This window comes from Hypanus sabinus, chromosome 1, assembly GCF_030144855.1.
Source record: "Hypanus sabinus isolate sHypSab1 chromosome 1, sHypSab1.hap1, whole genome shotgun sequence".
Taxonomy (NCBI): Eukaryota; Metazoa; Chordata; class Chondrichthyes; order Myliobatiformes; family Dasyatidae; genus Hypanus; species Hypanus sabinus.
In genome coordinates this window covers 91558945-91583643 of record NC_082706.1, presented here as the reverse complement: position 1 = coordinate 91583643, position 24699 = coordinate 91558945, and the positions used below count along the sequence as shown (strand labels likewise).

The 24699-nt window shown below is 45.2% G+C and overlaps 1 protein-coding gene across 5 annotated transcripts in view; it reads left to right on the top strand.

The window, feature by feature from the left end:
- The first annotated feature begins 2118 nt into the window (after nucleotides 1–2118).
- LOC132395413 (neurocalcin-delta) overlaps nucleotides 2119–24699 on the top strand; it is a 327388-nt gene continuing 304807 nt past the window's right edge. For 2 of the 5 annotated variants that reach the window (XM_059971982.1, XM_059971989.1), the window contains exon 1: nucleotides 2147–2263. The gene's annotated coding sequence lies outside the window, so the exon portion shown is untranslated. Of the gene's footprint in view, nucleotides 2264–3067; nucleotides 3233–24699 lie in introns of those variants that run through there. The other 3 variants (XM_059971963.1, XM_059971973.1, XM_059971998.1) reach the window with 3 other exon arrangements.

Sequence of the window (24699 nt, the reverse complement as noted above, 5' to 3'; positions counted from 1 at the left end):
GCATTGAGTGCCAGCTCTCCCCCCCCCCCCACCCCACCCACCAAACCCACTCCAGAGACACTGTGGTGAACTACATATACCTGTCTGGACACGCCCCCTGCTGACTGCTCCTGTGGCTCCTCCCACAGACCCCTGTATAAAGGCGATTGAGGCCTGAGTCTGGCCCTCAGTCTCCAGGATGTAGTATGGTGGTCAATTGCTGCTGGTTCTTTCTTCCAGTCAACAAAAGCCGATATCTCGCCTTTACGTCTCAGAGTGAGTTATTGATGGTGCATCAGACACACAAATGCCATACATGAGGCTGCTAAATATGAGTCCATGACGTTACAGGAAAGATACTAGCATGGATAGAAGTTTGGCTGACTGGCGGGAGGCAAAGAGTGGAAATAAAGGGGGCCTTTACTGGTTGACTGCCAGTGACTAGTGGCGTTGTTCAGCGGTTGGTTCTGGGTCTGTTACTTCTCACATTATATGTGGATGATCTGGATAACGGAATCAATGGCTTTGTGGGCAAGTTTGCAGACGATTCAAAGATAGGTGGAGGGGTAGGTCGTGCTGAGGAAGCAGAAAGTCTGCAGAAAGATTTGGACAGATTAGGAGAATGGGCAAAGAAGTAGCAGATGAAATACATTGCAGGGCAGTGCACAGTCATGCACTTTGGTAAAAGCAGTACAGGTGGAGAATATTTTTGAAATTGAGGTGCAAAGGGACTTGGGAATCCAAGTGGTTAATCCTAAAGGTTAACTTGCAGGTGAGTCGGTAGTCAGGAAGGCAAATGCAATGTTAACATTCATTTTGAGAGGACTAGAATATAAAAACAAGGATATAATGCTGAGGCTTTATAAAGCCACATTAGGAGTATTGTGGGCAGTTTTGGACCTCATATCGAAGAAAGGAGGTGTTGGCATTGGAGAGGGCGCATAGGAGGTTTATGAGAATGACCCCAGGAATGAAAGGGTTAATATATGAGGAGCGTTTGATGACTCTGGGCTGGAGTTTAGAAGAATGGGGTGAGGATTCTCATTGAAATCTAAGGAATATTGAAAGGACTAGATAGAGTGGACGTGGAGAGGATGCTTTCAATAGAACACAGAACTTCAGACTATCATGGGCTTTGTGGGCCTGTGTACCTGCATCTGTTAATTGATGCTTTATCTAAGTTGAGTTGTTAAACTTTTGTGCTTTCTGTTTAATCTTGTCAAGTTTATTTTGACAGGCATGTACTGTGATTATTTAAAGCGGACTCCCGATTAGCATTTATTACGGGATCCTTGTGTTTCGAGAGTGATTCGTCTTGTGGTGTCACTCAGTCAAGCCAACAATGTTCAGTTGGATCTCCTTTGAATAAACTCTTGCTTCTGTCTCTACATGGGGTTCAGTCGCCTGTCAGTGCACACCGTGACAGGATCAGTACACCTCGATGTTGTGCCCGCCCTTTAATATACTCCAAGATCAATCTAACCCTTCCCTCCCCCATGGTCCTCCGATTTTATATACTACAAGAGACTCTTAGATATCTGTGTAAAAACATGTGGGAGAGTCCAGGACACAACCTCAGAAAAGAACAGAAATGAGCAGGAATTTCTTTAGCTGGAGGGTGATGAATCTGTGGCATTCATTGCCACCGATGGCTACTGAGGCCAAGTCATTGGATATATTTAATTTCGGTGTTGATAGGTCTTGATTCGTAAAGTCGTCAAGGGTTACGGGAAGAAGGCCGGCGAATAGGGTTGAGAGGTAAAATAAATTAGCCATGAATGAATGGCGGGGCAGGCTTGATGGGCTAAACAGCCAAATTCTGCCCCTATGCCTTAAGGACTGCCAGTGCCCGAACCTGAAGCAACTCAACGGGTCAAGCAGCGGGCGGGAAAATGTTGACAATTATTTTGCTCCGCTACAGAGGCTGCTCGACCCTCTAAATCATTGTCTCCGCGCCCACCCACCCGCTAGAACTGGCCTCAATCTTACACTTTAAGCACTAGAAGCCGCCTGGTCTCTAAGTGTTCCCGTCGCATTTGGTCGGTGTCCGGGTTAATGAACCGCTGGGAGCGGTGACACGTCGCTAATGCTTTCAGACTTCTCTGCGCTAAAATATTTTCTCAAACGTCTCCAGTGACTCCCCCATTGGCCACACATGCAGCTTCGGGGTGACGTCAGGCAGCCTCCTCGCTATTTCCACCGAACTGGATGCACTGTGGGGAAAGTAGAGGAAGAGAGGAGCCGGTCTGGGGGAGAGGAGAGCGAACTGCATCCAGCGGCACGGGTAAGTCATCGCTTCGGGCTGGAACACTGAGCAAGGCGAGGGATGGACGCAGCGCTCTCTCCGTGCTGGCTGTGTGTAGAAAGTCCAGGGAGTACAGCAGAACCCCGCGGAACGACTTCACAGAACGGGCTGGGGTTTGCAACGGAGCCTTTTATCCCCCCCCCCACCCCTCCTCTATTCTACACCAGTATCAACAGAATCGGCTCTCGGGGGTTCCGAGGCTGGCGATGCCTGTCAGCTCTCCAGTTCACATCTGCTGGTTTTCAGCGGCGGCTGTGAAATCGGTCACCGGGGGTTGAAACCGCTGCCAGCCGGCGTGCGCCGAGTTCCTGCCCTTGGAGTTGCCGGGGAAGCCCTGGACGTTCGTGCAGCCCGCTGCCCCGTATCTTGAGGGTGGAGGGGTTTGTTTGCAAATTCCGGGGCGTGTTTCTCCGTCTCCCGCCCTCTTGATATTTACCAGGCTGCGGCAGCAGAGTGTTCGGGGTCACGGCGCTGTGGAATGGGCGATCGTGCATTCAACGATTATGTCCTAGCATCGGTCTAACGTTGGACGTGCTCCCGTGTGCAACTGATTTCGCCCCAGTACCCAGCCTGTTAATTTATAATTCGGCTGGCGGGTCTTTTCGTTGCACGCTTAAACGCTACTTTTGTGTAACAGCAGCCGCGAAAATGCCCCACGCACCCCCACACCCTTGGGCCGGGGTATCGCCGTCCCTGTGACACACACAGAGTGAATCCGTTCCTGCGTTGTTTTAAGTTCATTACCTATCACTGTCCGTCGCGCACAAAGCAATGTGATTTTTTTTCTCTCAGTCTCGGTGCAAGCCGGCGTGAGCTGAACTGGGAAGTTTCGCGTTAGATGTTAAATCGATGCGAATACTGGGAGTACACAGCGTGCGGGAAGTGTTCGGTAAAGGACGTTTCGGGGCTGCTAGTGCAAGCAATCTCCTGCTAATTCCGTGTTTAAAGGTTTGTTGGTAGTCTGCTAAAGCACAGGCCACATTGCACTAATGAAGGCTCCCTGTAGAATTGTTAACCTGTTTCCTCCCCTTCGGCTGCCGATTGCGTGTTGCGAGCTCGCCTGTTGTGCGTTGATCGGGAGAACTCACCATTCTGGCGCAGAATTCACTGAGGGCGAGTTGCTTTCACGGTGTGAGAAAGCACGTGTTGCATGTTTGAGATAGCTGATTCCTGATTGTGTGAATGTTGCATAACGATTAGCTTGCCTGGCCTACGGGAGAGGGAAGGAGTTTGAGGAAGGAAGAGTGTGAGGGTAATAGTATTGAATATGACACTGGCGATGCTTCATCCCTGATGTTTGCTCGTACCTGCCGTCATGGTGTAGAAATAGCCTGTGGTCATAACTGAAATGATGTGGAGACTATTAGGGGATACAAACAAATCACATGCTTTTACACAAGACTATTCGGCCCCTCAAGCCTGTCCAGGTATTCTGTATTGTCATGGCCTCTTGGCCCCAGAGCCTTACCACCTCAGTTCTCCATCAACCTCAATTGCTCAATCTTGTGACAATGTGTCAGCTTCCTCTTTGATCACCCTAGTGATCCAGACGCCACAGTCACCTGGTGTAGGGAACTCCTGAGGCTTCCCCACCCTCTGCGAGAAGCTTGTGGCTAATATCAGGGGGCATAACCTCAAGATGTTGGGAGGAAGGTAGAGGGGTTTGTTAGAGGCAGGTTTTTTTATAGAGAGAGCGGTGGGTCACCCTGTCATGGATGGTGGTAGGCACAGAGGTGAAAGAAAAATGCAAGGTTATGTGAGTTACACTGATCTTGACCTAGTTAAATGGTTCACCTTAGCTGGCCTAAGGTGGTGGGCTGGAGAGCTGTACTGTGCTGTGTTCTGTCTCTCAGTTTTCAATGACTGTCTCCGAATCTTGATCTTGAAATTCCCTCAGCAGTGAAAACATAACCATGCCCCCTCAGGATCTTGTCCATTTTGATTAGATCACCTCCATTCTTCTAAACACCAAGGAATGTTGATCAAAGTTTCTCCCCTCTGAACAGTGGACTCCCAATGATGTGCCAAAATGGGGATGATGCACACTCACTCACAACCTGCCACCCCATCTAATATTGGAACTGAGCACATGCAGCCATACTGGTACACGAAGAGCAGACCATGTCTGTTTTAAACTGCCCGGCATAACCTGCATGTGTATTCATGGGACTAAACTGGTCATTTCTTTCCAGGAGCTGGCAGAGACACAATGGGATGAATGGCTTTATAACTTAGATAATTTACACAGATGCTGCAGGGACTTGAGGTCCTGAGTTATAGGGAAAGATGGAATAGATTAGGACTTTGTTCCCTGGAACGTAGGAGAATAAGGGAAGATTTGATAGAGGCATATAAAAAGTATACTTAGGATAAATAATGTGAAACAGGCTTTTTCCACTGAGGTTGGGTGAGACTAGAACTAGGGGTCATGGGTTAAGGGTGAAAAGTGAAATGTTTAAGGGAATTTCTTCGCTCAGAGGGTGGTGAGAGTGGAGTGAGCTGCCAGCAGAATGGCTCGATTTCAGCATTTAAGACAAGTTTGGGTAAGTGCATAGATGGGGGGGGGGGGTTGTGGAGGGCTGTGGTCCGAATGCTGGTTGAACCCAGGTAGAACAATCGTTCGATGTGTTGAACGGCCTGTTTCTGTGCCCTTGTGCTCTATGACTACGTGAGCATGGGCAATTAGGACGATTCGTTGGTCTGTCCTGTCGGCTTGACTTTCTTGCTGTAGCATCCCATAAACAAATCTGCCTCTGTAACATAGCCACGCATGCATTAATTGAACTGATGTTTAAATGGATGGAGTTCACTCTTCTGTGCTGTCCCTGTTGACTGCTGAAGTACTGTTGAGATTTTGCAGATGGATTAAAGATACCCTGGTCACAGCATGTGCTACACAGGAGAGTCTGCAGATGCAGGAAATCTAGAGCATCAAACACAGGAGGAATAAAGGGGGGGGGGGGCTTTACTGGTAATTAGCGGTATTCTGCAGGGGTTGGTGTTGGGACAGGTTCTTTATATGTATGGGTCTATGAGTTGGATGATGGCTAAGTTTGGGTGATACAAGTATAGATGGAGTGGCACGTAGTTTGGAGTAAGTTTAATGCAAGAGAATGGGGTTAAGAGGGAAAATAAATCAGCCACGATGGACTGGCAGGCCGATGGACAGGGTTGATGGGCTGAATGGCCTAATTCTGCTCTTATGTCTTATGGTCTAAACTGCTGGAGAAACTCAGCAGGTCAGGCAGCATCTGTGGAGAGGAATAAACAGTCGACATTTCAGGCCAAGACACTTCGTGAGAACTTGTGTTATGTTTCATTTTTCAGTAAATATTAACTAGGCTGGAGTGGTTCAAGTACTATAAAACCTGCAAGTGATGGAATTAATGAAATGAATTAAATGATGTTGCATAACAGTGGCTGAAGTTTAAGGGATGTTTCCCCAGTGGCAGAAATGGGGAAGTTTTGTCCTGGAAAGACCAGTGTGAGAATAAGATTTATTTATCACATGTACATCGAAACATACAGTGAAATGTGCCATTTGCTTTAACGACCAACGTAACTCAAGGATGTGCTGGGGCAGCCCACAAGTGTGGTTGCACATGCTGTCACCGACATGGCGTACCCAGAACGAAAAACAGAACACGCAACAAAGCAAACAAATCCCATTCCTTGGTCTTAATATTCTAACATTTACAGGAGGCCATGAGAGCCTGAGACCGTTCTGCTGATGTGCCATTGTAACTGTGATTGTGAGAGCTCTTGATGCGGTGGCGGAGATGGGAGGGGGAGGGGTGGGAGAGAGGAAATCTCTACAGCCGTTCTTGGTGTTAATTTGCCCATTCCACCTGTTGCCCCCAAGGAATTCTGAAGTTGGAGACGTGTGACGTTTCGGTTATCTTCAGAATTATGCAGGGAATGAATGCAGCTGTTGCGTGAAAATTATTTTATAAGATGGAAGTTTCAAATACCAGCGGGTGCAAACTGAAATTAGAGACTTGGAAGTAATAATGTTTTCGAACATAGAACCTTACAGCATAGTGCAGACCCCTTGGTCCGTGATGTTGTGACCGACTCGAAGATCAATCTAACCCATCCCTCTCACATAGCCCTTCATTTTTCTATCATCGACATGCTTAGTTAAGAGTCCATTGAATGGCCCTAATGTATCTGCCTCCATCACTATCCCTGGCACGGTGCTCCACACACCCACCACCCACTTACCCCTATACCTTCCTCTTTAAAATTAAGCCCCCCATCGAAGATAACCATTTCTACCTTCGGAAAAAGGTCTCTTGTTGCCCACATGACCCATGCCTCTTATCATCTTGTAAAGCTCTATCAAGCCACCTCACATCCTCCTCCTCTCCAGAGAGAAAAGCCCTAGCTCAGTCAACCTATCTTCGAGTGGTTTCAGGAGTCTTTGCTGGTCACAGTGGAACAATGCAGTGACAATCTGTGCTTCTTGCAAAGGCTTTTGGGAGCTATAGGAATAAATTCTGATCTCTTGTACCAGTTGCTATCCACAGCTCTTTGTCCTGGGTGAAAAATGGTACTGTGTAAAAGTCTTGGGCACATGTCTACAGCTAGGGTGCCTGAGACTTTAGCACAGTACTGTAGTAATACTATGTGTTACACTGTACTGCTGCCGCAAAAGAACCCCACAATTTCATGACGTGTGAGTGATGATAAATCAGATTCTGATATGGGTCTTTATTGTGGACGGATAGTGGGAAGGGGGAAGGGAGAGGGGAAACGTGGTTGGGAAAAAGGGGAAGGGGGAGGGGAGAGAGCGGGAAGCACCAGAGGGATATTCTGTAATGATCTATAAACCAATCGTTTGGAATCAAATGACCTTGCCTGGTGTCTCAGGGCTGGATGTGTCTGCACTTGCACCATCCCCCCCCCACCCCGCACTCCATCTTTGCCATCAGTCCCACACCCCTTCCACGGTGCTCCACCCTCACCATTCCCAAACATCTTGTGTTCCTGCCAGATTACAAACTCGCACTGTATGGACTATTTGGTCGATCAAGGGGAACCTGCGTTGGGTTGTAATGAGGTGGGCTCTATGGTGGAGATGAAGAAACTTGTCACTGTCTGGGAGCGGACATGCTTAGTAACAAAAATTGGTCAGTGTTGCAATCAGTGGTTAAAATAACATTTCCCAGCGATTGTCTTATGGGATTAAATAATAATTGAAATACTCGAATGCTTCCTGTTCAGTCGGACAAGTGTAATGATTCAAGGTTGTACAGGGCATGCTGAGGACAGGTGCGAACAGACGCCAGCCAGCAGTTGGCACAGAACGTTAGTTACAAACACGCCTGCTTAATTGTATACAACATGATGAGGGGTATAGGTGGGGTAAATGCCAGCAGGCTTTTTCCATTGAGGTGCGTGAAACTGGAACTGAAAGTCACAGGTTAAGTGTGATAGGTGAAATATTGTAAGGGGTCATGAGGGAAGAACTTCTTTGCTCTGAGGGTGGTTAGATTCTGAAATGAGCTGCCAGTGGAAGTTGCGGATCTGATTTTTATCATTTAAAAGAAGTTTGAATATGTAGCTGTATAGGAGGGGTATGGAGGCCTATGGTGCACGTCGATGGGACTAGGCAGAGTAATAGTTCAGCATGAAGTAGGTAGCCAAAGGACCAGTTTCTGTGCTGTATCACTCTGACTCGATGACTTGCTACAAAGAGGAGATGGTACCAGGAGACTGGCAGTTATTGGCTGGTTATTCTCCTCGCTTTTTGTACAAGCAAATGTTAAAAATACATTGATCTCCTGACATACACCATCCATTGTACAAGTGGTCCATTTAAAGAAAAGCAATTGCTTATTGCCTCATAAACACAAGAAATTCTGCAGATGCTGGAAATCCAGAACAATACACACAGTATGCTGGAGGAACTCAACAGGTCACGTTGGAGGAGCAGCACCTCGTACTCTGTCAGGGCAGCTACCCACCTGACGGAATGAACATCGATTTCTCTAACTTCCAGTAATTTCTCCCCACTCCACCTTCTCTGATTTTCCATTACTCTTTCTGGCTCCCCTCTGCCCTTTCTCTTCTCACCCACCCATCACCTCTCTCTGGTGCCCCTCTTCCCTCTTTATCTCCGATGGTCCACTCTCCTCTCCTGTAAGATTCCTTCTTCGGCCCCTTATCCACCTATCACCTCCAGCTTCTTCCTTCATCCCCTGTCCCCCACCCACCTGCTCTCTCATTTGGCCTCACCTATCACTTGCCAGCTTGTGCTCTTCCCCCCTCCCTTGTAGTCTTATTCTGGCTCCTGCCCCCTTCCTCTCCGGTCCCGATGAAGGGTTTCGGTCCGAAACGTCGACTGTTGATTCCTCTCCGTAAACGCTGACTGACTTGCTGAGTTCTTTCAGCGTTTTGTGGGTGTTGCCTCAATACCTTGGGGTCTTCTGAAAATTAGACCAGTATATACCAAAATTGTCACAATTGGACGGCAAATAAAAATATTGTTAAAATAAAGAGAACCTTGAACTAACAAGTTTTAAAGTATGCTGCTTGCTTTAGGGGTGCGTATGGTTTTTGAATTTTCCCTGAAGCGTTCCATCAATATTCAAGTTCCTACTCAGTGTTCTCCACTTGGAGGTCTGTCCGTCTGTGTGGGAGGAAGCAGCTCGTTTTGCTGTTGTTTTGTTACTTGTTGTGTTCTGTGTTATTCTGCCCAACTTTGTGGGCATGCTATGTTGGTGCCAGCATATGTGGTGACGCTTGTGGGCTGCCCCAGCGCACTGTTGGGTGTGCTTGTTGTTAACGCAGACAACTCATTTCACTGTATGTTAAGTTCCAATGTAGTATTTCAGCTTGCTGATGTCACTGTCGTCGGCTGAGTCAAAGGTGGAGAACAATCAGCATATGGGAGAGAGATTGAAAATGTGGCTGAATGGTATTTCAACAACTTCTGACTCAATGTCAACAAGACCAAGGAGCTGATTATTGACCTCAGAAGGAGGAAACAGATGGTCTATGAGCCAGTTCTCATCAGAAGATCAGAGGTGGAGAGGGCCAGCAACTTTAAACTCCTCAGTATTATTATTTTGGAGGACCTGTCCTGGGCCCAGTGTGTAAGGGCAATTATGAAGAAAGCACAGCAGCACCTCTACTTCCTTAGGAGTTTGCAGGGATTTGACGTGACATCTAAAACTTTGACAAGCTTCTATAGATGTTTAGCAGAGAGTATATTGACTGGTTGCATCATGGCCTGGTATGGAAACACCAATGCCCTCCCCACCACTAAGCACATCTATATGGAGCACTGTCGCAGGAAAACGGGATCCATCAGGAGGGACCCCCACTATCCAGGCCATGCTCTCTTCTCACTGCTGCCATCAGCAAGAAGGCCCAAGCACCTCAGGTCCCACACCACCAGGTTCAGGAGCAGTTATTACCCCTCAAGCATCAGGCTCTTGAACCAGAGGGGATTTCAACTCTGAACTGATTTCACAACCTATGAACTTACTTTCAAGGACCCTTCATTTCATGTTCTCAATACATAGCTTTTATATTGTTATAATAATTATTACTTCTTTTTTTTTCATTTGTGTTTGCTCTGTTGTCTTTTGAACATTGGCTGTTTGTCCATCCTGTTAGGCATGGTCTTTCGTTGATTCTGTTGTGTTTTTTGTATCTACTGTGAATGCCTGCAAGAAAACTAAGCCCAGGGTTGTCTTTGATGACGTGTATGTGCTTTGATAATTTACTTTGAATTTTGTAGATTTGCTTGTAGATTTTTGAATTACTTGGTCCACCTCCATCTCTTTTCCCTTCATTCTGCACTACTTATTTAATGTAATATTTTATATATACTTACTGTAATTTAGTTTTTATTATTATGTATTGCAACATATGGCTCACAAAACAACAAATTTATTGACATATGCCAGTGATAATAATTCTGATATTATAGCAGTTACTTTAAACCATTTCTTCACTTTTTGCCAATTATAGATACACAAAGCAAAGCTTTCACTCTACCATTTAACAAATCCCAAACATTATGATTGTTCCTTAATTCACAGTGTGTAAGCTCATTGGTAATTTGCAATGCTGTCTCCAACTGAATACTGTATTCATTCATGATCAGTACTGCAACATTAAATTATAGCTGCACTAATTACTAAATCTCCCAGTTGGCAGTAAAATAACTTGGAACATGTTATAGAACATAGCACAGTACAGGCCCTTCAGCCCACGATGTTGTGCCAACCTTTTAACCTACTCAAGGAGATTTAACTCTATCCTCCCTACAGAACCTCCATTTTTTTTATTATCCATGTACTACCTATCTAAGAATTCCTTAAATGTTCCTAATGCATCTGCTTCTGCCACCACAACTAGCAGCCTCTGCCACTCTCCTGGCGGAGCATGCCATGCCTTCACCATGCTCTGTTTAAAAAAAAACAACCTGCCTCTGACATCCCCCACTATACTTCCCTCAAATCACCTTGAAACTATCCTCCTTCATATTAGCCATTTCTGCTCCCCCAGGAAAAGTCTGTGGCTGTGCATTTGGTCTATGCATCTTATCTTGTACATTACTTGTATCTTATAAAGCCCTAGCTCCCTCAGCCTTTAGTTCAGGCAGTAAATCTCCTCTGCACCCTCTCCAAAACTTCCATGTCCTTCCTATAATGAGGCGATCAGAACTGAATGCAATAGTCCAATTGTGGTCTAGCCAAGGACTTATTGACTTGCAATGTTACTTGCAATGTGGCTCTTGAACTCAGACCCTCAACTGATGCACAAGACGTTAAATCTTGAAGTGGATGGGCTACAGCAGCAGAGGACCATGAACTCAGTAGTCTCTTTATTGGATACATGAGGGATCTAATAAAGTGCAAACTGAATGTATGTCACCTTATACTGGATTCATTTTCTTGCAGGTATTTATAGGAAACTAGAGAAATACAATAAGATTTATGAGAAACCGTACATAAACAAAGTCTGACAAACAACCAATGTGCAAAGGAAGACAAATTGTGCAAATATTTAAAAAGTAAATAATAATGAGAACATGTGGAGTCCTTGAAAGTGAGATTGCATATTGTGGAATCAGTTCCGAGCTGAGGCGAGTAAGTTATCCACGTTGGTTCAGAGCGTGGTTGTAGGGTAGTAAGAGCCCCTGAACTATGGGGTGTGGGATCTAAGGCTTTTGGACCTCCTGCTCAATGATAGCATGGCCTGGATGTTGGGGGTCCTGAGTGATGGACACTGCTTTCTTGCAGCAGCACTCCTTGTAAATGTGCTCAGTGGAGTGTCCACCATTTTCTGTGGACGTTGGAGTCATTGTCAGATCTTGGAACTGTATTCCTTTCAGCTGCCGGCAACATGTCGCCTCTCTCCGGTCCCATCTTCATTTCAATTCTCAACCTTGATTTTGATTTATGTTTTTCTTGTGAATGCTGTGCCTCCTGTCTTGTGAGTCTCGTTTCGCTAGGTCCCCTTGAAGCTGCTGCAAGTAAGGTTCTCATTGGACCTGTGTATAAATGTACGTTTGTGCCTTTGACAATAAACTCGACTTTTGACTTTGGCTTTGACCCCAGAACAAAACTGGTCAAGAAGAGTTTTGATGAAAATGAACAAGATCATGATTGCTTCAGATAACTTCAAGCTCCTGAACCAGCGTTCACTTACTTCAACTCTGATCTGATTCCAAACCTCTGGATTCACTTTCATGGTCTCTACAACTTGCGTTCTCAGTATTTATTTATTTGCACAATTTGTCTTCCTTTGCAGATTAGTCGTTTGCCATTTTTGTTCATGTGCAGTTCTGCATAAATTCTGTTACTTTTCCTGTAAGTGCCTCCCAAGAGTCTCAAGGTAGTATATAATGACACGTACATACTATCAGCTGATGATTCAGAGACCAACGGGAAACAGATTTAAATTGCCAAATATGTAAGAGAGATGTAAGGGGAAAAAAGTACCAGATTTACACAGACAATAATGACTCAGACTTCTTACCAGTCGAGGTTGAAAAAACAGGATAAGTCAGGTATTTCAGAAACTAAGGAATAATTTGCAAGCACTGGGGAACTGCAAGGATTGGGACTGGCAGATTGCTCTACCAGGAGCTAGTGTAGGCTCATGGGGCTGAATGAATTCCTTCCACAATGTAACGGTTTGAGGAGTAATTTATTATTTTTGCTCATCAAAGATGCAGTCCTGAGGCCAACTGTGAATCAGACTGAACATTAAGGATTCCACTTATTTGGATCCTGCTTGCTACCCAGATATTGGGGGTTATATTACCACAGCACATCGATAGCTGTAGAGGGGGAACAGTAGTGTAGCAGTTTTACAGTGCTAGTGACCTGCCGCTATACATAAGAATTTTGTACATTCTCAAAGTGCCCTGATTTCTTCCCACATTCCAAGACGTATGGGTTAGTAGACTAATTGGTCACGTGGGTGTAATCGGGTGACGTTGGGCCGGAAGGGCTGGTTACTGTGCTGTATTTCCGAGTAAAATAAGTAAATAGGGACTGAACGGGGAGGAATAGGGCTGTTTCGCCTCCGTTTCTTTGTTGCTGGGTATGTTCTGTGGCGACACTTGTGGACTGGCCCCAGGACATCCTTGGGTGTGTTGGTTGTCAACGCAAACAATGCACTTCACTGAATTTCGATGTAGCAGTAATAAATCAGCGAATCTTAATTGTTACGTTGAATGGAAAATCAGGTTGGAAATGTAATGACTTTAAATAATTTGTTTTTCTGAGTGCATAAGTTTGGGTTGTTGAAAACCTACCTTCCCCCTCATCAGGTCTCACATATGACCTTCCAGCTTGTATTCCTTCCCTTCCCTTCATCTTCTCATTCAGGTTTCTTCCTCCTGCCTTTCCAGCCTTGGTGAAGGGTCTCAGCCTAAAACATTGACGGTTTATTCCTCTTCATAGATGCTGCCTGACCTGCTGACTTCCTCCGGCATTTTGTGTGTGTTACTCTGGATTTCCAGCACCTTTATCATTGCTTTATACACCGTGGATAGGAAGACCATTTGATTATTAAATTACTACCTGGCTGTCTCATCAGTCGCACCCATTCATTGCTGAGATGTTGATGACAGCAAGGTAATTTGATTAATACACTGCAGTACACCCAAAATGCTGGAGGAACTCAGCCAGAAACGTTGACTGTACTCTTTTCTCAGACACTGCCTGGCCTGCTTGGTTCCTCCAGCAATTTGTGTGTGTTGCTCGGATTTCCAGCAGCTGCAGATTTTCTCTTGTTTGTGCTGGAATAATACACTTCCTGGTTAAAGTATACCCCCCCCCCCCCCGGTTAAAAAAATACTCAATATTGGTTGGCCGAAGAGCTGAAACGTCAGCACCAAATGTCACATCAAAATAAATTAACTTGGCCAAAGAACTGTGAATTGAATGGTAGACAGCAAATCTCATCCCTCAGGCAAGTGAATAAGATCTTAGACCGAGTGAAGTTATTGGATTTGAGAGCAGAAGAAACTAGCTCAGTATTTAAACTGGTTCCATTAACCCATGATATTGGCAGCATTTGTAAAGCAGTTTCCTCTGCTTTTATGCACGTGTGCAATAAAATGCATGGAGTATGTTATGTTCACATAGATTTGATTTAAATAATTAGATGTCACACATCATCTATGTTTGTTAGCGAGGTTAGTGATTTAGCATGTGCATTCAGCTCTAGAAAGGGAAGTGCCATTTCTAAATACAAGAGATTCTGCGGATGCTGGAAATCCCAATTTACACTTACAAAATGTTTGAGGAACTCTGCAGAACAGGCAGTATCTATGGAGAGGAACAAAAAGTCAATGTTTCAGGCCGAGACCCTTCATCAGAACTCACTGGGCTTCAAATGAACGAGTGGGGATCTCATTGAAAACTATTAAATATTGAAAGGCCTAGATAGAGTGGATGTGGAGAGGATGTTTCCTATCATGGGAGAGTCTAGGACCAGAGGGCACAGCCTCAGAATACCCTTGAGAACAGAGATGAAGAGGAATTTCTTTCAGCAGGGAATGGTGAATCTGAAATTTATTGCCAAAGGCTGTGTGGAGCCAAGTCATTTGAAGCAGAGGTTGATAGCTTCTCGATTAGTAAGGTTGTGGGGAAGGGGGCGTGAGAATGGGATTGAGAGGGATAACAAATCAGCCATGGTAGAATAGCAGAGTTAATTCTGCAGCTATGTCTTATGGTCTTATATCCCATCCCAGCCACGTACTTGCCCAAGCTTCTGTTAATTTTGCACCACTTCCACTGGCAGCTCATTCCAGATTCTCACCACCCTCTGAGTGAAGAAGCTCCCACCTTGTGTTGCCCTTAAACATGTCACCTTTTACTCTCAACCTATGACCTCTAGTTCTAGTCTCACCCTACGTCAGTGGAAAAAGCCTGCTTGCACTTGCCCTTTTTTTTACCCCTCATAATTTTGTATAGCTCTGTCAAATCTCCCCTCATTCTCCCATACTCCATGAAATAACGTCTTAATATACTCAACCCTTCCCTACAACTCGGGTTCTAAAGTCCTGGCAACGTGGTTGTGAATTTTCTCTGTACCCTTTCAATCTAATCGATAGCTTTACTATAGGTAGGCGACTAGAATGGTGCCCAATGCTCCAAATGAGGCTTCAACAGCATCTCACTCAACCTCAATAACATCCCAAATCCTGTATTCCGTACCCTGATTTATGAAAGCTAATATGCCATGAGTTCTCCTTATGACCCTATCTACTGAGACACCATGTGTATCTGTATCCCCTCTGTTCTGCCACACTCCTCAATTTCTACTGTTCACTGTGTAGGATCTCCCCAGTTTGTCCGCCCACAGTGCAACACTTCACACTTGTCTTAGTTGAATTCCATCTACCATTGTTTTTTAGCCCATTTTCCAGCTGGTCCAGAGCCTGCTGCAAGCTGTGACCGCCTTTCTCACTGTTCGCTACATGCCAAAGCTCAGTGCAATCTGCAAACTTACTGATCCAGTTTACCACGTTATCATCGAGATCATTGATAATGATGACAAACGATGGGCTCAGCATCGCTCCCTGTAGCAAACACTAGTCATAGGCTTCCAGTCAGAGAGGTAACCATCTGCTTCCTCTCTCTGGTGCCTCCCACAAAGACAGTCAGTATCATTTCAGTAATTTTAGATTTTTGGAAGGAAAGAAGCAAATATGCCAGGGACTGTTGCCTAGACGTGAGAATGCAGATAATGTGAGGGAGGAATAGGGATCAGGAAATGCAGGGAATTATCTTTATAGTCTGGAATTGGTTAGCCCACAAACCCATTAAACTCCATTAGCGAAGCATTTGGTGCTGTCTGACTGACAGACTTTCTGGACTTGGTCATTTTTCACATTAATACTCCAGAGCGTTTTTTAAAACATTACTCAGAAATATAATAATTTTCCAGTGAACCTGGTAAGTTTAAGGGAGCATGGAAAATAGGGACTTCAAGTGAGTCTTGAGAGAAATGGAGCGGGGTTAGTTATGTTGAAGCAGAAAAAATGGGGCCCTGGTGTATTTCCTGTTTAATAGAGCGCAGGGAATGGGGACCAGGTTTTAGGCTTTCAGAAAGGGTGCCCTGGTGTGTTTCAGTGTTCTGGAAAGGGGCCTTGTTGTGTTTCAGAGTTTCGGAAAGGCAATCTCAGTGACTTTAAAGGGAGCACCAGGAACAAAACCAGGTGTCCCTAAAGAGAAATACTACCCAGTGAGCAGGTCATTTGAACTAATGGGATTTTCAAATACAGGCCTTCTTCAGAAATGGAAACAGTTGTAAAGGATTGAAAGTCATTGAGTAGTTTATTGTATATAATTTTATTTTTGAGTAAAGTATATTTTGTTTAATAAAAAAAAAACAGGCCTTCTTCAGACTATGAATGCCTGATTTGCATGCATCCATACGTACGAAAGAGCTCCCATCACATTATTAATTTGAAAGTACTTTCGTACATTTGTTCCTTGAATGGTAGAACTAGTGTCCACTCAATGAGACACAAAGTGCTGGAGAATCTCAGCAGGCCAGGCAGCATCGATGGAAGAGTTCAGTCGACGTTTTGGGCCGAGACCCTTCTTCTTTAGGACTCAACAAGTCCTGAGTTCCTTCAGTGTTTTGTGTGTGTATCTTTTAGTAATTGTTCTTCCTTATCAGTCTTCTGTGATTGATGGCGTCAGTGACAACACTGTGGTAGCGTGGTTACCGTATCATGTGAATGTTGTGAATCATCTGACTCATGGGTATCTGTAGAAGTGGATCTCTTCCATCATACGTGGTCGGTCTGTAATCAGACTATGGAGTTTTACTGTACTCAGTTTGGGATGGTGGCCTTGGTAGTCATTTTCTTTGGGTTTTCCTACACACACGACGTTGCTACTGGTAGACCCACATTTCTTCCATTTTTTTTACAGCTTGCCACCCCCTCCCAAAGCTCTGAAGAGTTGATGCTGTTGAAGCTGTGCAGTGCACATTGCTGTGTTACTCGAGTTATGTCAAGTGTCCAGGGTTGCAGGCCTGTGGATCTGTGTGTGACTTGCAGAACAACATCTTTTAGAATGCAACTTAGATTTATTTATCACTTCTGTCAAAATGTGCAGTGAAATGCATTAACAACCCACTCAACAGAGCGGACGTGGAGGTGATATTTATTGAAGTGGGGAGGGGGTGGGTCAAGGACCAGAGGGCACAGTCTCAGAATACGAGGATGTCCCTTTAGAACAGAGATGAGGAGGAATTTCTTTAGTCAGAGGGTGGTGAGTCATTTCCATAGACAGCTGTGGAGGCCGAGTCATTGTGGATATTTGAAAAGCTGAGGTTTATTGGTTCTTGACTGGTAAGGGAATCAAAGATTACGGGGAGAAGCCAGGAGAATGGGGTAGAGAGGGATAATAAATAAGCCATGAGAGAATGGCAGAGCAGACTCGATGGGCTGAATGGCCTGATTCTGTTCCTTAGTCTTATGCTCTGTGGTCTAACCTAAGGATGTGCTGGGGGCAGCTCGCAAATGTCTCCAGACATCCCACAGCCTGCACAGCATGCTTGCCATGATCGGGAGAACAACACAACTCAACAAAACAGACATACCAAACAACAAACAAGCCCTACCACCCCCCCCCCCCCCCCCAACGCACACACACAGTCCTCTAACCACAGGACAGGCCGTTTTCTTTGGCTTCCACCTCCAGCGAATTTGTGGACTCGCAGACTTTGGGCCTTCGGCTTCCCCAGTGGGCTCTGGGGAAGTAATGGACACGTGGTGGAGTGAATGGGTTCCTACTGAGTATGTTGGAGTTTGCTGCTGTTTTTTGATGATGACAACTTTCCTGTTTCTGCACCGACCCCTGCTCACGTCGTATAGTCTGTGAATTGAGCCATGTAAACAATGAAGAGACTTGCAGCCTGAGAGGTGACCTCTTTTCTCATCTGCATTTAAAGAATAGAAGAGCCCAGTACAGACCCTTCAACCCATGGTATTGTGCTACCCTTTTAACCTACTGCAAGACCAATCTAACCCTTCCCTCCCGCAATAGGCACTTGGATAATAGAAAAATGGAGGGGTGTTTAAGAGTTTCTTAAGTGCCCCTAATGCATTTGTCTGTACTACCACCCTGGGAGGGTGTTCCACACACCCACCACTTTCCATGAAAAATTCAACTCTGATATCCGGCTTATTCTATCCTCCAATCATCTTAAAGTTATGCCCCTGGTTTTCATCATCTTTCTCTTGGGCGGGGTGGGGGAGTCTCTGGTTATCCACTCGATCTATGCCTCTTTTCATCTTGTATACCTCTATCAACTCACCGTTCATCCTCCTCCTCTCCAAAGAGAAAATGCCCTCGCTCACTCAACCTATCCTCTTTTGTGGAAGTTGTTGAACCTCTGGGCAGTGATGATCTCCTTGATGTAGGGATGTTACTGATGGTGCCATTGATGTAGGGCAGGTGTGAGGGGTGGACACAGGGGTGGAATGGTTAGTAGATTGGATTTCCAGCGCTGTGATGCTTGGATCTAATTGGCGTAGGCGTGGATGTCGTATTCTTGCACTGTTTGCTTTGTTTTCAGATGGTTCACATCTGTCCTGGGCCCAGCATATTGATGCCATTAAGAAGAGTCAATATCCCAAGATCCCTTACTTGACATAACTGGAGTAAAATAGCAAACTACAAAACACTATTTCAACAGCACCAACTTTTCTCAGTAACTAAGGGGGGAGGGGTGAAAAAGTGGAAGAACTTTTCCATTTCCACTTTTCCACGTGAGTAAGAAAACCTAAAGCAATTGTTTACCAGCAGCTATACTTCATTAGGAGTTTGAGGAGATTTGGTCTGTCACCAGATTTCTGCAGATGTGCCATGGATACCATGCAGATTGGTTGCATCATTGTCTGGTATGGAGGGGACAATGCTTGGAAAAAACTGCAGAGGGTTGTAAACTCAGGTAGCTCCATCATGGGCACGCCTCCTCATCAATGAGTTCACCTTGAAAAAGCGATGTCTTAAAACAGTAGCACCGTACCAGGGTATGACCTTGAATCATTATGTCAGGGAGGTGACTCAGGAACCTGAAGACTCACTCTCAATGATAGAGGGACAGCCTCTTCCACTCTGCCATCAGATTTCTGAATGGGCAATGAACCCATGAACACTACCTCGACTATTTTTGCACTCGAGTCGCACTATTTAATTAATTATATATATATGAAACCGTACAACGGGTGATTGATAAGTTCGTGGCCTAAGGTCAAAGGAGTAAATTTTAGAAAACTTAGCACATTTATTTTTCCTACATTTACACACAGTCCAGCGGTTGTGGAGCATACGGATCCCTTTGTAGAAGTCGGCGTCTTGGACCTCCAGAAGTGTCCACAGCAGGGGTGATTGATAAGTTCGTGGCCTAAGGTAGAAGCAGATGAGTTATTAACTTCAAACTTTCTGCACAATCACTCAGAGTTGATCTGCATGTACATGTAATGAGAGCTTTATAACTCATCTTCCACCCTAGGCCACAAACTTATCAATCATCCCTGCTATGGTCCACTTGGAGGTTCAAGACGCTCTCGTTACATGCACGTGCAGTTCAACTCCTTGAGTGATTATGCAGAAAGTTTGAAGTTAATAACTCATCTCCTTCTACCTTGGGCCACAAACTTATCAATCACCCCGCTGTGGACCACTTCTACAAAGAAGTGATCTGTGTGCTCCATGACCGCTGGACTAAGTGTGTACATGTAGGAGGGGACTATGTTGAAAAATAAATGCGCTAGGTTTTCTAAAATTGACTCCTACCTTAGGCTACGAACTTATCAATCACCCCTCGTAATTTATTGTATGTTATGTTTGGCACTGTACTGCTGCTGCAGAACAAATTTCATGACCTACGTCAGTGATAATAAATTTGACTCTGATTTTGATTCGGATGGTTTCAGTGAAACTAAAAGTGAAATGGATGTAGAGAGATCTTGGGGACTGAGTCCATAGCTCCCTGAAAATGGCCAGACAGGTTGATGGGCTGGTAAACAAGGCATATGGCATGTTTGCCTTTATTAGTTGAGGAACTGAGTTCAAGAGTTGGGAAGTTATGTTACAGCTTTATAAAGCTCTAGTTAAGCTGCATCTTTGAGTATTGCATTCATTTCTGGTTGTCCCTTTACAGGAAGGATGTTGAGGCTTTAGAGAGAGTGTAGAAGAATTGATATGATGCCAAGCAAGGCATATGACGGGCTTGACTTTATCAGTCGAGGCACTGGGTTCAAGATACAGGAAGGTATGTTGCAGCTTTGGTTTGGCCACTCTGCTGTGCTGCGTTCCATTCTGGCCACCCCAGGTATAGGAACGATATTGAAGGTTTGGAGCAGACGTAGAAGAGGCTAACCAGCCATGCTGCCTGGAACAGAGAACGATAATATTGGTTTATTATTGTTACATGTACCGAGATAAAGTGAAAGGCTGATATTGCATATTGTTTGTTCAGATCTAATTGCTACATAGTGCATTGGGCTAGAACAAGGTAAAGCAATAACAATGGGGTACCGTGGTAGTGTACTGGTCAGCATGGTGCCTTTAAAGACTGGGGCGTCAGAGTTTGGAATTCATTTCTGACACTGCCTGGAAGAGGTGTGTATGTCCCTCCCGTGAGCTCATAGAAGCTGTTCTTGAGCCTGGTGGTATCTTCTGCCGGAAGGGAGAGTGGAGAAGACAGGATGCCTGGTGTGGCATATGCTATATGGAGAGGCTGGACAGACTAGGTGTGTTTTATCTGGAACTGTGAGGGCTGATGGGAGATGTGGCATATGATATTATGAGAGCTATGGGAAGGGTGGATAGCCGGAGTCTTCTTCGCAGGGTTGAAGTGTCAAATGCTGAAGCACACAGGTTTAATGAGAGGCGGAAGTTCAAAGGAGATGTGCGGGACAAGATTTTGTTTACACGGGTTGGTGGGCACCTGGAATATCCTGCCGGGGTGGTGGTGGCAGGTGACTAGAGGCATCTAAGAAGCTTTTAGATAGGTCCATGAATATTCAGAGAATAAACTGGAGATTCTGCAGATGCTGAAAATCCAGAGTAGCACATACAAAATGCTTGAAGAACTCAGTAGGTCAGGAAAGGAATACAGCTAATGTTTTGAGCCAAGACCCTTCATCAGGGCTCATATGCAGAGAATGGAGGAACATGGAGCATGTGCAAGCAGAAGAGATTAGGTGTCATTAAGCCTAATTAGTTCAGCGCAATGTCATGGGCTGAAGGGCCAGTGTTCTACTTTGCTACGTTCAGAGGGAATCTCCGAAGTTAAAAGGGAAGTTGATAGAGCGGCTGGAGATGTCTATGGTGAGAAAACTTACTTTCAAAAGATTCTCATTAATGTCTTTTCTACCTAAATCCTTAAAAAAAGATGATGCATTCAAAAGTCTGTTAACAGTGGGATAGAAGCTGTTCCAGAGGTTTTAGTGTCTTCTGCCTGTTGGGAATTACTCAGACTCATTTACCATGGAGAACTCTGCTGCATTGTTTTCAATTCACATTTTAATGCAGAAATAACAAATTGACTACTAATGACTTGCATGAATAATTTAACCACCTTTTAATGAGTTGATCTCACAATATATTTTAACTTATTAAAGCTATGCATTAAACATGCAACTTTAACACAAATTATATTTTTACATAATTCTTAAATCTTTATATAGTACTGTGCAAAAATCTGAGGTGTGTGATATATATATCTGTGGTCCCAAAGACTTTTGCACGGTACTGTAGTAATTTTATGTATTGCACTGTACTGCCGCTGCTGCAGAAATACGCAAAATTCATGACATACGTGAGTGATGATAAACCTGATTCTGATATGGGCCTCTATTGTGAGCCGAGAATGGGAATGGGACAGGGAGAGGGGAATCATTGTTGAGGAAAGAGGAAGGGAAAGGGGAGGGAGTGGGAAGCACCTGAGGGACATTCTGTAATGATCAGTAAACCAATTGTTTGGAATCAGGTGTCCTCACCTGGCGTCTCAGAGCTGGGTGTGCTGCATCTGCACCTTCCCCCCCAACAACCCCTGCCCCGGCACTCCTTCTATGCCACCTGTCCCACACCCCTCCCGCGGGACTCCACTCCACGTTGACAAATACAGTACTGTACAGATTTTTAGGCACACGTGTATAAACAGGGTGCCTAAGTCTTAGTCACCCTAGCTACATATATGTGTCTAATAACTTTGCACTTTACTGTAATTGTTGAATACAGGTTGAGTACCCCTTATCCAAAATATGAACTTTATTTTGAGCGTGAACACGACACTACTAATGGAAGCTTACCCCCACTGATCCCAGCTCTAATCCCTACCATGCCTTCACCATCTCCTCCGATAGGTCCTCCTTCAGCTGTTTACCTCTTTAACCTTTCACATCCCAGTTTCTTACTTCATCCCCTCCTCCCCAACCCACTGGCCTTCCTCCTCACCTGCCACCTCGTACTCCTTCCCCTCCCCTCACCTTTTACTGGCTTCTTCACCCTTCCTTTCCAGTGCTGATGAAGGGTCTCGATCTGCAGCAGCGGTTGTTTATCACTCTCCGGTTGAGTTGCTCTGTATTTCCAGCATTAGCAGTATTTCTCGTGTTTACAACTTTGAGTAACCGTTGAACACCAGTTCCATGACAGAAGCAGATTTGCTGCCAGAGAACATGTTGAGAATTGTGTAACCATGGCATTTTGTTAAAATTTGTTTCTTTTGAACAATTTATGACTGTAGTTGTGCTGCATTTTATAAAAAGGAGCTCTGAGAGTCCAATATCCAATCGATCAGAAATCCCAGTGGTGCAGCAACTGGCTCACCAGGGCCCCATTTCTATGCCCGATTGAAATGTAATGCATTCACTGGAAAGATTAGATTAAATTAGCTTTATTTGTCATATATTCATCGAGACGTACCGTGAGATGTGTTGTTCGTGTCAGATCAAATCAGTGAGGAATGTAAGAGCAACACACACAAAATGCTGGAGGAATGCAGCAGGCCAGGCAGCATCTATGGGAAAAAAAATACAGTTGACGTTTCAGGCCGAGACCCTTCAGCAGGATTGGGGGAAGAAAAAGACGAGGAATAGATGTAAAAGGTGGGGGGAGGGGAGAGAGAAACACAAGGTGATAGGTGAAACTGGGGTGGGGAGGGAGGGGTGAAGTAAAGAGCTGGAAAGTTGATTGGTGAAAGAGATACAGGGCTGGCAAGGGGTAAGCTGATAGGAGAGGACAGAAGACCATGGAAGAAAGAAAGACCATGAGACTATAAGATTTAGGAGCAGAAGTAGGCCATTCGGCCCATCGAGTCTGCTCCGCCATTCAATCATGGGCTGATCCACTTCATCCAGTCATTCCCACTCCACTGCTTTCACCCCATGCTCTTTGATGCCCTGGCTAATCAAGAACTTATCTATCTCTGCCTTAAATACACCCAATGACTTGGCCTCCACAGCCATTCATGGCAACAAATTCGACAGATTTAACACCCTCTGACTAAAGTAATTTCTCTGCATCTCAGTTCTAAATGGATGTCCTTCAATCCTGAAGTTGTGCCCCCTTGTCCTAGACTCCCCTACCATGGGAAATAACTTTTCCATATCTAATCTGTTCAGGCTTTTTAACGTTTGAAATGTTTCTATGAGATCCCCCCCTCATTCTCCTGATCTCCAGGGAATACAGCCCAAGAGCTGCCAGATGTTCCTCATATGGTAACCCTTTCATTCCTGGAATCATTCTTGTGAATCTCTCTGAACCTTCTCCAATGTCAGTACTGTATTTCTTTTCTAAAGTAAGGAGCACAAAACTGCACACAGTACTCCAAGTGTGGTCTCACGAGTACCTTATAGAGCCTCAACATCACATCTCTGCTCTTACTTTCTGTATCTCTAGAAGTGAATGCCAGCATTACATTCGCCTTCTTCACCACCAACTCAACCAGCAGGTTAACCTTTAGGGAATCCTGTACAAGTACTCCCAAGTCCCTTTGCACCTCTGCATTTTGAAATCTCATTTTGAAAAGTGGGAGGAGCACCAGAGGGAGGTGATGGGCAGGTAAGGAGGTAAGGTGAGAGACCGAAATGGGAATGGAGAATGGTGAAGAAGGGGGGAGCATTACCAGAAGTTCAAGAAATAGATGTTCATGCCATCAGGTTGGAGCTACCCAAATAGAATATAAGGTGTTGTTTCTCCAGTCTGAGTATGGCCTCATTGCGACAGTAGAGGAGACCATGGACTGACATGTTGGAATGGGAAGTGGAATTAAGATGGGTGGCCACTGGGAGATCCTGCTTTTTCTGGCAGATGGAGTGTAGGTGCTCGAAGAAGTGGTCTCCCAATTTGTGTCGTGTCTCACTGATATACAGGAGGCCACTCCTGGAGCACCGGATACAATAGATGACCCCAGCAGACTCACAGGTGAAGTGTCACCTCACCTGCAAGGACTGTTTGGGGCCCTGAATGGTAATGAGGGAGGAGGTGTAGGGGCAGGTGTGGCAGGAGGGAGATCAGTCAGGTAGGATGAATAGACAAGGGAGTCGTGTAGGAAGCGATCCCTCTGCAAAGCAGAATGAGGGTGGGAGGGAAGGATGTGCTTGGTGGTGGGATCCCATTGGAGATGGTGGAAGTTACGGAAAATTACGTGCTGGATGTGGCGGCTGGTGGGGTGGTAGGTGAGGACAAGAGGAACCCTGTCCCTGGTGGGGCGGCGGGTGGAGGGGGTTACAGGCAGACATGTGCAAAATGATCGTGTTGGGGCAGCCCGCAATTGTCGCCATGCTTCTGACACCAATGTAACACGTCCACAACTCACTAATCCTAACCATACATCTTTGGGACGTAGGAGCATAATGGAGCACTGGGAAAAAACCCACGTGGTGATGGGGAGAACATCCAGACTCCTTC